Source organism: Rhinatrema bivittatum, chromosome 3 (genome assembly GCF_901001135.1).
Source record: "Rhinatrema bivittatum chromosome 3, aRhiBiv1.1, whole genome shotgun sequence".
NCBI lineage: Eukaryota > Metazoa > Chordata > Amphibia > Gymnophiona > Rhinatrematidae > Rhinatrema > Rhinatrema bivittatum.
The window spans coordinates 145,836,637-145,850,573 of record NC_042617.1 but is presented as its reverse complement, the minus strand read 5'-3'; positions in this window follow the sequence as shown (position 1 = coordinate 145,850,573).

Genomic DNA, 13,937 nt, shown 5'->3' with positions numbered 1-13,937 from the left:
TCCTTCTTCTTCCTCCCCATTACCACATGGGCAATCAGTTTCTGCTGCCGTCTCAGCAAGCAGAAAGGACAAATAAATTCTGAGAATACTCTTCTGTCCAGGAAATGAGAGAGATTGCAGTACCAGCAATGGCCATAAGGGTGTAAGTATCTTCTATTATCATAATAAGATATATTGCCACCATGTGGCCATTGCTGGGTTATATCTCCACAGACAGAGAGCCAGAGTCCAAAAGCTTATTATCATAATAAATAATTCCAACTTAAATATTAATAGAAAAGATGTTTTTAAAATTTGCATTAAAGTCAAGCAAATACCTGCTGAGATAATGACCAGGTTAAGCAGCAATCATTTTGCCAAAGTCATTACCAGGCTGGTACATGCCTAGTCTGGTTTTTATTGCATATAGTTCATTACTGTTTGGAATCAAGGAAACAGGGTATTGTGTGTGTGTGCATGTGTGCGTGTTTGTGTGTGTATAATTTGCTTCTGCAACTATAATATTTTCTGTACCAGACTAGTTTCAAAAACAGAATTCAGCTGTGCTTGGTGAATTGTCTCTACTTGCCATATGCAAAATTAATCGTTGGCATAAAGGTATGTCTGTAAACAAGTCAATTAAGGTTTTGGGTTTTTTTTTTTTTTTCATTTTATAGCTTTGACTAACTTTTTGGCACTTAATAAGCATACTATATATGTAGAGTCATCAACCACTGACTGACACTTCTGCATGAGAATAATCTCATCAAGCCACAAAACTGTTTATAACCTAAAAGAGATGAATCATAAACAGCATGTAAGGACACTAAGGAAAGAAATAATTTTAAAAAATGTTGTGCATCTTTATTTTCATGGGTCCTGAAGGGAAAAGGCCACTGTAACATGTTTCATTTATATAAACTTGCCTTTTATGTCATTTATTCCAAAATGTTTTTTAAAGAGGCCTGTATTTATCTATTTCAATTTGATTACCAGCCTTGTTATTAAAAAAAAATGCAAGATGGATTATAAGCAAAGCATATGTAATGTAATGAAATGTCTGTTAACTTGGGTCTTTTTGTGGGTGAACCCACACTCAGCATGTATTATGGTGGACCTTATAACATAAGCTACTTAACAAAAACGCTAAATACAACATCATGAAAATACAGTACAAATCCCTAATATGACCTGAACTTCCACCCAGCTCAGTAGAGAGCTGAGGTAAATAAGTAGGCTGTGAGCCATTTGGTGATACCAGAAGCAAAATACCGTAATGTAATTTTGCTTTCAATATTGCCTAAGGAAAAATTACCCGCAGAGGTTTGTACCTGCTCTCTCTGCAGGTAATTTTTCCATCAGTTATGTATAATCAGATCTACACATTATTCCAATCTCCACCCTCTCTCTGCCTCTGGGAATGCCACTTCTGTCTGTGGATAAGAATTTGTGCACTGTTGAATAAGACCATATACTTTAAGCTGCGGACAATGTAGACAATAATCAAATCTTTGATTTCCTTGGATAAGATGTGATTTTACCTGCAGAGTGAGCTTTTGTTACTGCCTTCTCCGTACACAAAATCCCAATAATACATAACCCTCAATGCCCATCCCTGTATAATACACAAATTAACATCTAGCATTTATTTCCATGGATGAGAAGAATATAATTAAGTGAATAGTCATAAATCCGACCATGACAATCAGGCAAGAAACTGTCCGAAAAAAACAATTTGTTACGATCGTGGACCCTTGGGCCGGCTGAGGCGGTAGATGGAATACTGTGGGAACCCACAGGAAGCGTCACAGCCGGGGAGGCAGCACTGAAGAGACACTGGAGAAGACTTCACCACTCGAAACCAGTGGCATAGCCAGAATTGATTTTTTGGGTGGGCACAAGGTTAACATGGGTGGGCTGTAGGCATGCAGGTCTACTAGTTGTTTTTTTACTGATAAATAATGCCAAATTATGCAGCATAGCATTCACATCTACGCCTAAGTATGAGGTTTACTTAATGATACAAACATAATTCACGGTGATTTGTGGTACTTTAGCCTTCTTATTATTACGATTTTATACACGGCTCCTACCTGTCCATAAATTTTGAGAGAGCGGTTGTGTTGCTTATATTTAAATTGCTAACATCTCAAAACATAGATATATATTTTTACCTTTGTTGTCTGATCTTTGTATTTTTCTAATCAGTTGGTCCTGGTCTCTTTTTCCCATTTTTTCCCTTATAGCTCATTTCCTAATTCCTTTTCAGTGTCTTTCTTCTATTACTGTCTTCTTCCCTTCCACACACACACACACACACGCACATACATACACGCTTTCTCTCACAGACTCCCTCTCACACACTCAAGCTGTCACTCTCATATGCTCTCCCCCCCCCCCCCCCACAAGCTCACATTCAAGTTCTCACTTTCTCACCCCTCCCCAGGCTTATATTCTTATGCACACACAGACGCACATCCAGGCACCCATTCTCACCCACACACATAAACCCAGACTCCCATTCTCACCCACAAACCCATGCTCCCAGTCTCACCCACACATATTCAAGCTCCCATTCTCATCCATACATATACACATTTAAGGTACTATTCTCACCCACACATACACACATTCAAGCACCCATTCTTATCCACATATTCAAGCTTCCATTCTCACCCACCCACACAAACCCAGGCTCTCATTCTCACCCATATATACACACATTCAAGCACCCATTCTTATCCACATATTCAAGCTTCCATTCTCACCCATCCACAAACCCAGGCTCCCATTCTCAACCACACATACACACATTCGAGCTCCCATTCACCCACATATTCAAGCTTCCATTCTCACCCACATACACACCCAGGCTCCAGTTTTCACCCACACACACTCCCATTCTCATCCACACATACACATTCAAGCATGTGCACAGCTTCCGCTTTCTCCCCCAGAGCAGGAAGATCAGCTGCCTCTCCTGCTGCCACCGGACTCCTGCTATCTTCGGGCGTTGGGCCGTACTGCCCGCCGAACTTCCTGTCGGGGGGGGGAGCGGAAGCGCAGCGCACAACGTCCGCTTCCTCCCTCCCCCCCCCCCAAGCAGGAAGATCGGCGGGCCATACCGCCCGATGCCAGAAGATAGCAGGAGTCCGGTGGCAGCAGGAGAGGCAGCTGATCTTCCTGCATTGGGGGGAGGAAGCGGGAGCTGTGCGCGGCACTTCCGCTCCCCCAAACAGGAAGTTCGGCGGGCCGTTTGGTCCGAAGATAGCAGGAGAGGCAGCTGATCTTCCTGCATTGGGGGGAGGAAGCAGAAGCTGCGCGCGGCGCTTCCGCTCCCCCCAAACAGGAAGACCGGTTGGCCATACGGCCGCAGCAGCGCTTCCCCACGTGTGCCGTGATGGCGCGCGAGGCATGGGTTCTCTTGTTCGCTGTCGCGGGGATGGGATCCCGCGACAGCCTTGCAGTTCCGGTGCCAGTTGGGTGGGCCTGGGTCTAAGTTGGGTGGGCACCTGCCCACCCAGGCCCACCCGTGGCTACGCCACTGCTCGAAACCCGAGGTTCCCCCAGGAGGAGCCCATAGGAACTCGGGCCTCTTGGATTTAGGCGGGACCCTAGGCGACCAAGGATCCGGGCAGCATCCGGAGAGGTGGACGGAGAGGACGGCTGGGCCCAGGAGGCTGGAAGAGTCTTCACCCTCAGAAGCCCGCGGCTCCCCTGGGAGGAGTCTGTGAGAGCCCGAGCCGCTGGGACTTAGGAGAATCCTCTGGGCCAGCAAATACCGGATACCTGAGGTGGTGGAAAAAGCCGAAGTCGGAGTCCAAGAGCGAAGCCGGGTCGGAAGCCAGAAGTCAGAGATCCAAACCAAAGCCAGGGACGAAAGCTGAAGACGAAGTCAGGAGACGAAGCCGGGTCAGGAGCCAGAAGACAGAAGACAAACCAAAGCCAGGGACGGAAGCTGAAGTCGTAGTCAAGGAACGGAGCCAGATCAGAAGCCAGGAGTCAGCAGAGACGAACCGGAGTCCAACGCAGCAACTAGAAACACAGAAGGACTGTGCGAACCTTGATGCAAGGCGAGGTAATGCTGCAGCTGCCGGGTTTAAATGGCCCGGCAGCTTCTGACGTCATTAGGGGCTGTTCCCGGGTTTTCCCGCGCTGGCCCCCTTTAAAGCAGAAGCCCCAGCATGCGCGCGTGCCTAGGGGGCGGGGCCAGCCGTGGATCAGCGCTGGCATCTCCCTTGCAGGGAGAACGCCGCGGAGGGCCACATCTTCAGCCTGGGAGGCCGGAGGGAAGGCGTTCCTGTGGCCAGACCGGCCACGTGGTGAGTGTAGGTCCCGGGGCACGCCCCGGGACCATAACAGTACCCTCCCCCATCTTATGCCACCTCCCTGGAGGCCTGGATTAACTTGGGTGATCCACATGGAACTGATGAAGGAGGTTTCTATCCAGGATATTGGAAGAAGGCTCCCAGGAATTCTCCTCTGGGCCGTACCCCCTCCCATGAGAGGAGGTATTCCCACCGGCTGTGGTGGGATCGAATGTCCAGAACATCCTTCACCATATAGGTGCCGTCGGTCTCGGCCTCAGTGACTGTGGGTTCCGGGGACTTGTCATGAAAGGTGGAGAGCACCACAGGCTTAAGCAGGTACACGTGGAACATGTTGTGAATCTGCAAAGTGGACGGTAGTCGTAGCCGGTAGGATACAGCCCCTACTCGCTCCACCACAGTAAATGGACCAATATACCTGGGGGCCAGGCGCATGGAAGGAACCCGTAACCGGATATTTCTAGTGCTCAACCAGACCTTACTCCCTGGGAGGAGGACCGGGGCCGGGCGCCATAGTCTGTTGGCGTACTTCTTCTCCTTGGCAGACGCCAACCGGAGTTTTTCTTGGGTAGAGCTCCAGAGGTTGCGCAGTTGTCGAGCCGTGAGCTGCACTGCGGGCGATGGCACTATCAGAGGTATTGGCAAGGGGGCCGAAGGGCCTTTCTGTAGACCACCTGAAATGGAGAGAGGCCGGTAGCAGAGTGTTTATGGCGGTTGTAAGAAAATTCTGCCCAGGGTAATAAGGCAACCCAATCATTTTGGATGTCTCCCACAAAGGCCCAAAGGAAGGGCTTAAGGGACCGATTAGTGGGTTCGGCCTGGCCGTTACCTTCGGGGTGGAATGCCGTGGTCAGGTTGAGCTGCATCCCGAAGTTCCTGCAGAGGGCTTTCCAGTATTTTGCCGTAAACTGAGGGACCCGATCAGAGGCTATATGCAGAGGGAGCCCATGCAGGTGGAAGACATGTTGCATGAAAAGGCATTGACGCAGCGTAAGACGGTGGTTCACCTTTGGGCGTTTTTGGACGTTGAAGAGAGATTGAAAAAATGTTTGTAAGATGGAATACCCTTGTTACGATAGTATATTTGATATGAAGAAGACCGCGTTGGAGAGGTTTTGAGACTCAGGTTGAAACTGTGCACAGAAGAGTACTGGTTGGAGGTTCTTATCCCCCTGAGGAAGCAAACGATTGCGAAACAGGGGCCGCTTGTTGGGGTTGATTACATCGAGACAAGCCAGACATAAATTCAATAATAGCGTCAAGAAGGAAGGAGACACTGGAGGAGTTCGTTCATCGTAGATAAATGTGTATAATATTTAAAGTGTAAAGATAGATTGTAAGTGGTTTTTTCCCACAGGGAATAATGATTATTGCATTAAGTTAATACGGGTATTAAGCGGTTTTTATGTGTACCTTCCTTGAAATGCACATTTTTAAGGTGTGAGTGTGTGTATGGGTGTGTGTTGTTTTAAATTGGACACATTTTTGTTAATGAAGTTTTGTATCAATAAATGATTAAAAGATGTATGCTATCCTCTTTTTGAATTAAATGATATAACACTTATAGAGGAATTAGTTCTATTCACCCAGTGTATATAGCATGAAAAGGCCTGCCAGCTCTGGTGCTGAAGGTAGTTTAGCAAGTGGTACAAAATGGGCCATCTTAGAGAACCGGTCGACTGTGACCCAGATCACGGTCTTCCCTTCGGAGGCAGGTAGATCCACAATAAAGTCGGTGGACAGGTGGGTCCAGGGCTTGGTAGGAATGGGCAGGGGCTGAAGGAGTCCCCAGGGGCATCTGTGCAGGGGCTTCTGCCTGGCACACGTAGGGCAGGAACGGACGTAGCTGTGGACATCTTTCTTGACTTGGGGCCACCAGTAAAACTCGGTCAGTAATTCCATGGTTCGTGCTACTCCTGGATGTCCTGCGGTCAAAGAATCATGGGCCCATGCTAGCACTTTCCTACGCAAGCGAGTAGGCATCACAGTCTTGCCAGCAGGAGCTACCTTGGAAGCAGCAAGGAATACCTTGGCAGGATCAAGGGGTGACGTTGGTGCATCCTCGGTCTCAGCGATGCGGGACAGGGCATCTGCCTGGATATTCTTGGAGGCCGGTCGGTAGCGAAGGAAAAATTAAATCGGGGAAAAAATAGGGACCACTGGGCCTGCCGGGAATTGAGGTGCTGGGTGTGGCACAGGTGCTCTAGATTCTTGTGGTCTGTATATACAACCACTGGGTGTTGAGCCCCCTCCAGCCACTGGCGCCATTCTTCGAAAGCCATCTTTATGGCCAGGATTTCTTTGTCTCCGATACAGTAATTTCTGCAGGTGAAAATTTCCTGGAGAAGTAGGAGCACAGTAGTGCTTTACCATTACCAGATACTTGGCTCAGGACAGCCCCGACCGCTACATCGGAGGCGTCAACCTCACCATGAACTGGCGTTGGGGATCTGGGTGGTGGAGGCAAGTATCTTCTAAAAATGCTTCCTTCAGGGCCGCAAAAGCCTGGCGTGCTTCTGGCGACCAATTCCTTGCGTCCGCCCCTTTTTTTGTAAGTGCCGTGAGAGGAGCCACCTTGCTGGAGTAGTGCGGATAAATTGCAGTAGTGCGGATAAATTGCAGCATTATTACTTTTATGTGCCTTAATGTAAACCGTTGTGACGGTCCTCACCAAACGACGGTATAGAAAAGATTTTAAATAAATTGCCTATAGAAGTTGGCGAAACCTAAGAATCGTTGAAGTGCCTTTACTCCTATGGGTTGAGGCCAGTCTCGGATGGTGGATACCTTTTCTGGGTCCATCCTGAACCCTGTAGCTGAAACAATGTAACCCAGGAAAGGGAGTGACTGTTGCTCGAAGAGGCATTTCTCCAACTTAGCGAACAAGCGATTCTCCCTCAGAATCTGTAGTACTTGCCTGACGTGTTGACGATGATCCTTTAGATCCTTAGAATAGATCAATGCATCGTCTCGGTAGACAATGACGGAGGAGTTGAGCATTTCTCAAAGCACCTCGTTCATGAGGTGTTGGAAGACTGCGGGAGCGTTGTATAGCCCAAACGGCATTACCAAGTATTCGCAGTGTCCGTCCTGAGTATTGAAAGCAGTCTTCCATTCGTCCCCAGGACGGATGCGCACTAGGTTCTACGCCCCATGAAGGTCCAGCTTGGTAAATACCTTGGCTCCCTGCAGACGATCCAGGAGTTTAGGAATCAAGGGTAACGGATACCGATCCCACCGGGTGATGCTGTTCAGGCCCCGGTAATCTATGCAGGGTCGGAGGGACCCATCCTTCTTCGCTACAAAGAAGAACCCGGCTCCAGCTGGGGACTTGGAGGGTCAAATGAATCCTCGGTCCAGGTTCTCCCAGATATAGGCAGACATGGCTTGTGTCTCCAGAAGGGACAACGGGTATACCCGTCCCCATGGCAGCATGGTACCCGGGAGCAAATTGATTGCACAGTCGAAAGGGTGATGCTCCGGGAGGATCTCGGCGTTCTCCCCAGGACAGATCCCAAACACCAGTTCGTGGTGGAGGTTGACGCCTCCGACGTAGTGATCGGGGCTGTCCTGAGCCAAGTATCTGGTAATGGTAAAACACTACCATGCTCCTACTTCTCCAGGAAATTTTCACCTGCAGAAAGAAATTACGGTATCGGAGACAAAGAACTCCTGGTCATAAAGATGGCCTTCGAAGAATGGCGCCAGTGGCTGGAGGGGGCTCAACACCCAGTGGTTGTGTATATGGACCACAAGAATCTAGAGCACCTGTGCCACGCCCAGCGCCTCAATCCCCAGCAGGCCCGGTTGTCCCTGTTCTTTCCCCAATTTAATTTTGTCCTCTGCTACCAACCGGCCTCCAAGAATATCCGGGCAGACGCCCTGTCCCGCAATGCCGAGGCCGAGGATACACCAATGTCACCCCAATATATCCTTGATCCTGCCAAGGTATTCCTCACTGCTTCCGAGGTAGCTCCTGCTGGCAAGACTGTGGTGCCTACTTGCCTGCGTAGGAAAGTGTTATCATGGGCCCATGATTCTTTGATGTAGTGTATTTGGATTTTCAGAAGGCATTTGACAAAGTCCCTCATGAGAGGCTTCTATGAAAACTAAAAAGTCATGGGATAGGAGGCGATGTCCTTTCATGGATTACAAACTGGTTAAAAAACAGGAAACAGGGAGTAGGATTAAATGGTCAATTTTCTCAGTGGAAAAGGGTAAACAGTAGAGTGCCTCAGGGATCTGTGCTTGGACTGGTGCTTTTCAATATATATATATATATATATAAATGATCTGGAAAGGAATACGACAAGTGAGGTTATCAAATTTGTGGATGATACAAAATTATTCAGAGTAGTTAAATCACAAGCAGACTGTGATACATTACAGGAGGACCTTGCAAGATTGTAAGATTGGGCATCCAAATGGCAGATGAAATGTAATGTGGACAAGTGCAAGGTGTTGCATATAGAGAAAAATAACCCTTGCTGTAGTTACATGATGTTAGGTTCCATATTTGGAGCTACCACCCAGGAAAAAGATCTAGGCATCATAGTGGATAATACTTTAACATCGTCAGCTCAGTGTGCTGCAGCAGTCAAAAAAATAAACAGAATGTTAGGAATTATTAGGAAGGGAATGGTTAATAAAACAGAAAATGTCATAATGCCTCAATATCGCTCCATGGTGAGACCGCACCTTGAATACTGTGTACAATTCTAGTCGCCACATCTCAAAAAAGATATAGTTGCGATGGAGAAGGTACAGAGAAGGGCAATCAAAATGATAAAGGGGATGGAACAGCTCCCCTTTGAGGAAAGGCTGAAGAGGTTAGGGCTGTTCAGCTTGGAGAAGAGACGGCTGAGGCGGGGTATCATAGAGGTCTTTAAGATCATGAAAGGTCTTGAACGAGTAAATATGTCTCTATTATCTATCGAATAATAGTACTAGGGGGCATTCCATGAAGTTAGCAAGTAGCACATTTAAGACTAATTGGAGAAAATTCTTTTTCACTCAATGCACAATAAAGCTCCGGAATTTATTGCCAGAGGATGTGGTTAGTGCAGTTAGTGTAGCTGGGTTCAAAAAAGGTTTGGATAAGTTCTTGGAAGAGAAGTCCATTAACTGCTATTAATCAAGTTGACTTAGGGAATAGCCACTGCTATTAATTGCATCAGTAGCATGGGATCTTCTTAGTGTTTGGGTAATTGCCAGGTTCTTGTGGCCTGGTTTGGCCTCTGTTGGAAACAGGATGCTGGGCTTGATGGACCCTTGGTCTGACCCAGGATGGCGATTTCTTATGTTCTTATGTTCTCTTTGGAAAAGACATCGAGGTAGTCTTGGTAATGCGAAGGCAGGGCCAAGGAAGTCGCCAGGAGAGGTACCAGTGGTCAGGGAATGGCGGCTAAACAGGAGTTGAAGCACGATGGCCCCCAGGACGCCACCTGGAGGGTATCCCATGAGATTACAGGAGCGTGCTTCCGCAGCCAAGGTAGCCCCAGGATGACTGGGTGCATGGATCTCTCTAGGACGAGGAATGAGATCGCCTGCACATGCAAAATACAGGTGCGTAATGTGAGGGGCCTGGTATGGGTATCAATGGTTCCTGGAAGGAGTCTCCCCTGAATGGAGGACACCCGGAGCGTGGGTCTTTGGGGTTGAACCACAATCTGGAGTTGCTGAACCAAGTCTTTGAGGATGAAGTTTCCCCTGGCTCCAGAGTCGATCAGGGCTAGCGTATCGAACTCTCCTTCGGTAAGGAGTAAGGTCACTGGGACAGTGCATGGGGAGGCAGAGGTGGTGTGACCTAGGGTTAGCTCCCCAACTGTCCCTAGGTCCGAGCGTTTCCTGGACACTCGCTACAGTGGGCAAGGAAGTGGCCCTTGCCAGCGCAATACAGGCACTGGCCCAGAGACCGACATTTTCTCCTCTCTTCTTGAGAGATAGGCCCCCGGCCTACTTGCATGGGTTCAGGATCTTGAGCCCCCGGAGTGGCAGATGGTGAGTGCCCGCTTCGGGAAAGGGTGATTCCAGAGGTCCCAGGCCTGGGAGCTGACCTCCTCTCCCGGAACCGGCATTGGATGCGGCAGTCCATGCGACCCGCTAGATCAATGAGATCATTCAAATCATCCGGGAGATCCCTGGCCGCCAATTCATCCTGAAGTCTTGGGGAGAGACTTTCCAAAAAGATACCGTGCAAACTGTCACTTCCCCAGTTCAATTCAGCGGCGAGAGTCTGGAAGTCCATGGCGTGTTCCGCCAAGGGCCGGTTCCCTGACACAGCTGGAGCAGTTCCGATGTGGCAGTAGGTTTGCGGGAGGACTCATCGAAGACCCACCGAAAGGCGGAGACGAAGGCAGGAGTCCTGACACTCCCAGAGGTTGGAAGCCCACGCCAGGGGTCTCCCATCCAACAGGGAGATAATAAAGCTTGTCTTGACCCGGTCCGTCGGAAACTAAAGCGGAAGGAGGTTGAATCGAATATAGCACTGATTCAGGAACCCTCGGCAAAGCTTCGCGTCTCCCGAAAACCATGAGGGTACTGGCATCTGTATGGGTGCTGTTGATCCGGAATTGGTCCCAACTCCAGGTACCCAGGAGCTGGAAACAGTGGCTCCGCCAACGCGGTCGGCTAATCCCTGCACTGTTGCCATCAGGGAGTCGAGGGAGGTTTGCTGCTGTTGCAGCCTCTGGGCTGGCTTTCAAGCCTGCAATATCCACCGGATACATGGCCTTGCAAGCTGTTACGATCGTGGACCCTTGGGCCGGCTGAGGCGGTAGATGGAATACTGTGGGAACCCACAGGAAGCGTCACAGCCGGGAGGCGGCACTGAAGAGACTTTGGAGAAGACTTCACCACTGGAAGCCCGAGATTCCCCTAGGAGGAGCCCATAGGAACCCGGGCCTCTTGAACTTAGGTGGGACCCTATGTGACCAAGGATCCAGGCAGCGTCCGGAGAAGTGGACGGAGAGGACGGCTGGGCCCAGGAAGCTGGAAGAGTCTTCACTCTGGGAAGCCCACAGCTCCCCCGGGAGAAGCCTGTGAGAGCCCAAGCCACTGGGACTTAGGAGAATCCTCTGGGCCAGCACGTACCGGATACCTGAGGTGGTGGAAAAAGCCAAAGTCAGAGTCCAAGAGCGAAGCCGGGTCAGAAGCCAGAAGTCAGAGATCCAAACCAAAGCCAGGGACAAAAGCTGAAGACGAAGTCAGGACACGAAGCCGGGTCAGGAGCAAGAAGACAGAAGACAAACCAAAGCCAGGGATGGAAGCTGAAGACGTAGTCAAGGAACGGTGCCAGTTCAGAAGCCAGGAGTCAGCAGAGACGAACCGGAGTCCAACGCAGCAACTAGAAACACAGAAAGACTGTGCGAACCTCGTTGCAAGGTGAGGTAATGCTGCAACTGCCGGGTTTAAATGGCCCGGCAGCGTCTGACATCATCAGGGGCTGTTCCCGGGTTTTCCCGCGCTGGCCCCTTTAAGCGCCTTGGGGGCAGGGCCAGCCGCGTCGTCTCCCTTACAGGGAGAACGCCTTGGAGGACTGCGTCTTTGGCCTGGGAGGCCGGAGGGAAGGCGCTCCTGCGGCCGGACCGGCCGCGTGGTGAGTGTAGGTCCCAGGGCATGGCCCGGGACCGTAACACAATTTTCAGTTTCTTTCTAAAAGCCAGGTAATATGACTCCAAACAAATATCTAACGGGAGTAAATTCCATAACATTTTTTAGTAATTATATTGATCTTGTAGAAAGAAAACAGGAATCTTAGAACATTGTGACACCAGTAAAGGGTTACATGATGCAGTGCGTTGGGAAAGATGCTTTCATCTCATGCATTGGGAGCCAGCCGCTGCCCAGCAAATCCGACTAACTATACAGTGCCATCCAGCAAGCTAAGAGGAAGAATCACACCCCGCAGCATAGGTCAATTTGTGATAAAAATGAAGGACAATGACTTCAAAACTGCAGATAAAAAAAAGGAGTAAAAAGATCTATTAGCAGAAGAGTGGCTACTGAACCATTGCGCTAATAGTGGGAATAATATTGCTAAGTGTAAGTCTATGACTACCGTGTGCAAGCTGGAAGATTGCAGGAAGCACAATACAGCTTCTCTTTCCTTTGGAGCGTTCCCAGACTAGGGTGCGCTTTCTCAGATATCTCAGGCTTTAATGCTCAGGCATTTGTTGTCAACGCCGCTCGATTCTGCCCATTAATAGTTGTGATGGTATATGCTTCAGTCTGCACCTGAGACTTCGCAATGAAAGTTGAGGATCTCTTAGAGAAACCAACCAACGTTTTGTGTTTAGTGTACATCAAATTTTCAGTAGGATATCTAAGACCTGATTGAGTTATCTTGAATTTTTACAATCTGGCATGGGGTTACACTAGTAAATTGAAAGAGACTCCAGCAGGGGGTTATACTAGTAAATTGAAAGAGACTTTGAACCAGCTGGGACAAATAGACATGATTAGTACAGTCACAAAATCTACTTCTCTATGATTACAAAACTAATCAACTACGCTCTTTCAATTTTCTAGTGAACCCCCTGCTAGAGTACATAAAATAAAAGAGAGTGCCTGATGCTGAGTTTTGGAGCCCAACACCAATCTCTATGGGTCTCTGTGACCATCTGATTACACCCAATATCCAAACTCCTTCACTTTTCTCTGCCTTTGATTGGCAAACTCAACTTCAAACTCATGCCTTGGGATCAAGCAAATACGATTTATTCAAAAAGATATTTTCAGAAACAGAAACTTTTATTCTTCTGGGATTACCATCAATCAATAGCATGGCAAAAAAAAAAGTCACCAAAAAGATGAATCACAGGAATCAACAGCAGAGACAAGCAATAGATCAAAAGTAAATACTATTTTACATTTCTTTTTTCTTCTATTACAGACTCCAGATCTTAATTAGGTTCCTAAACATACTAAGCATCTTAGTTACTCTGCAAGTAATATCGCATCAGAACTCACATATCCTCACTTCTTCCCAGCATATTCTCAGAAGGAGATCCAGCACATTCTCTTAGCATTCCCACAGGAATGCTGTGGTCTATAGGTCCCTTAGGAACACAGGGCACTATATAGAAGCCTAGGGTTGTTTCACATACCTCCATGGTGGGGTGGTGCTGCTGGCCTGGGTAAAACCAGCAGACCGACCAGGAATAAATGCAAAAGAGATCCCAAAGTTTAGAATCACAACAAAAAATCACACACTCTCACTCAAGCACCAGCTTATATTAGAAGCAGAGCACACTCCGGCTAAAACTACAGGCGTTGCTGCCTCCCCCAGCCTAACCCCACCCTAGAAATGTTTTCATTCCATGTAGGTACATGTGGAATGTTATCTCTACTTTTAGATACATATAGAATGGGCAATTTTCAAAAAATCCTTTTACATGGGTAAATAGCTTTGCAAAATTGCCCTTTTTAATATTCATTAGTTGCTTTGCATGCAATGCAGCACATCAATATTTTCCATGGCTGGCCCAAATCTTTTCACATTACTGGTAATTTGGAATTGTATGTTATCAATAATATGTGCTTTATCTGCTTTGAACGCCAAATTTAGGGCTCAATGCATGTTAACACATTAGAGTCTCCATAATCCAGCGTGATTTACGCTTGACAACC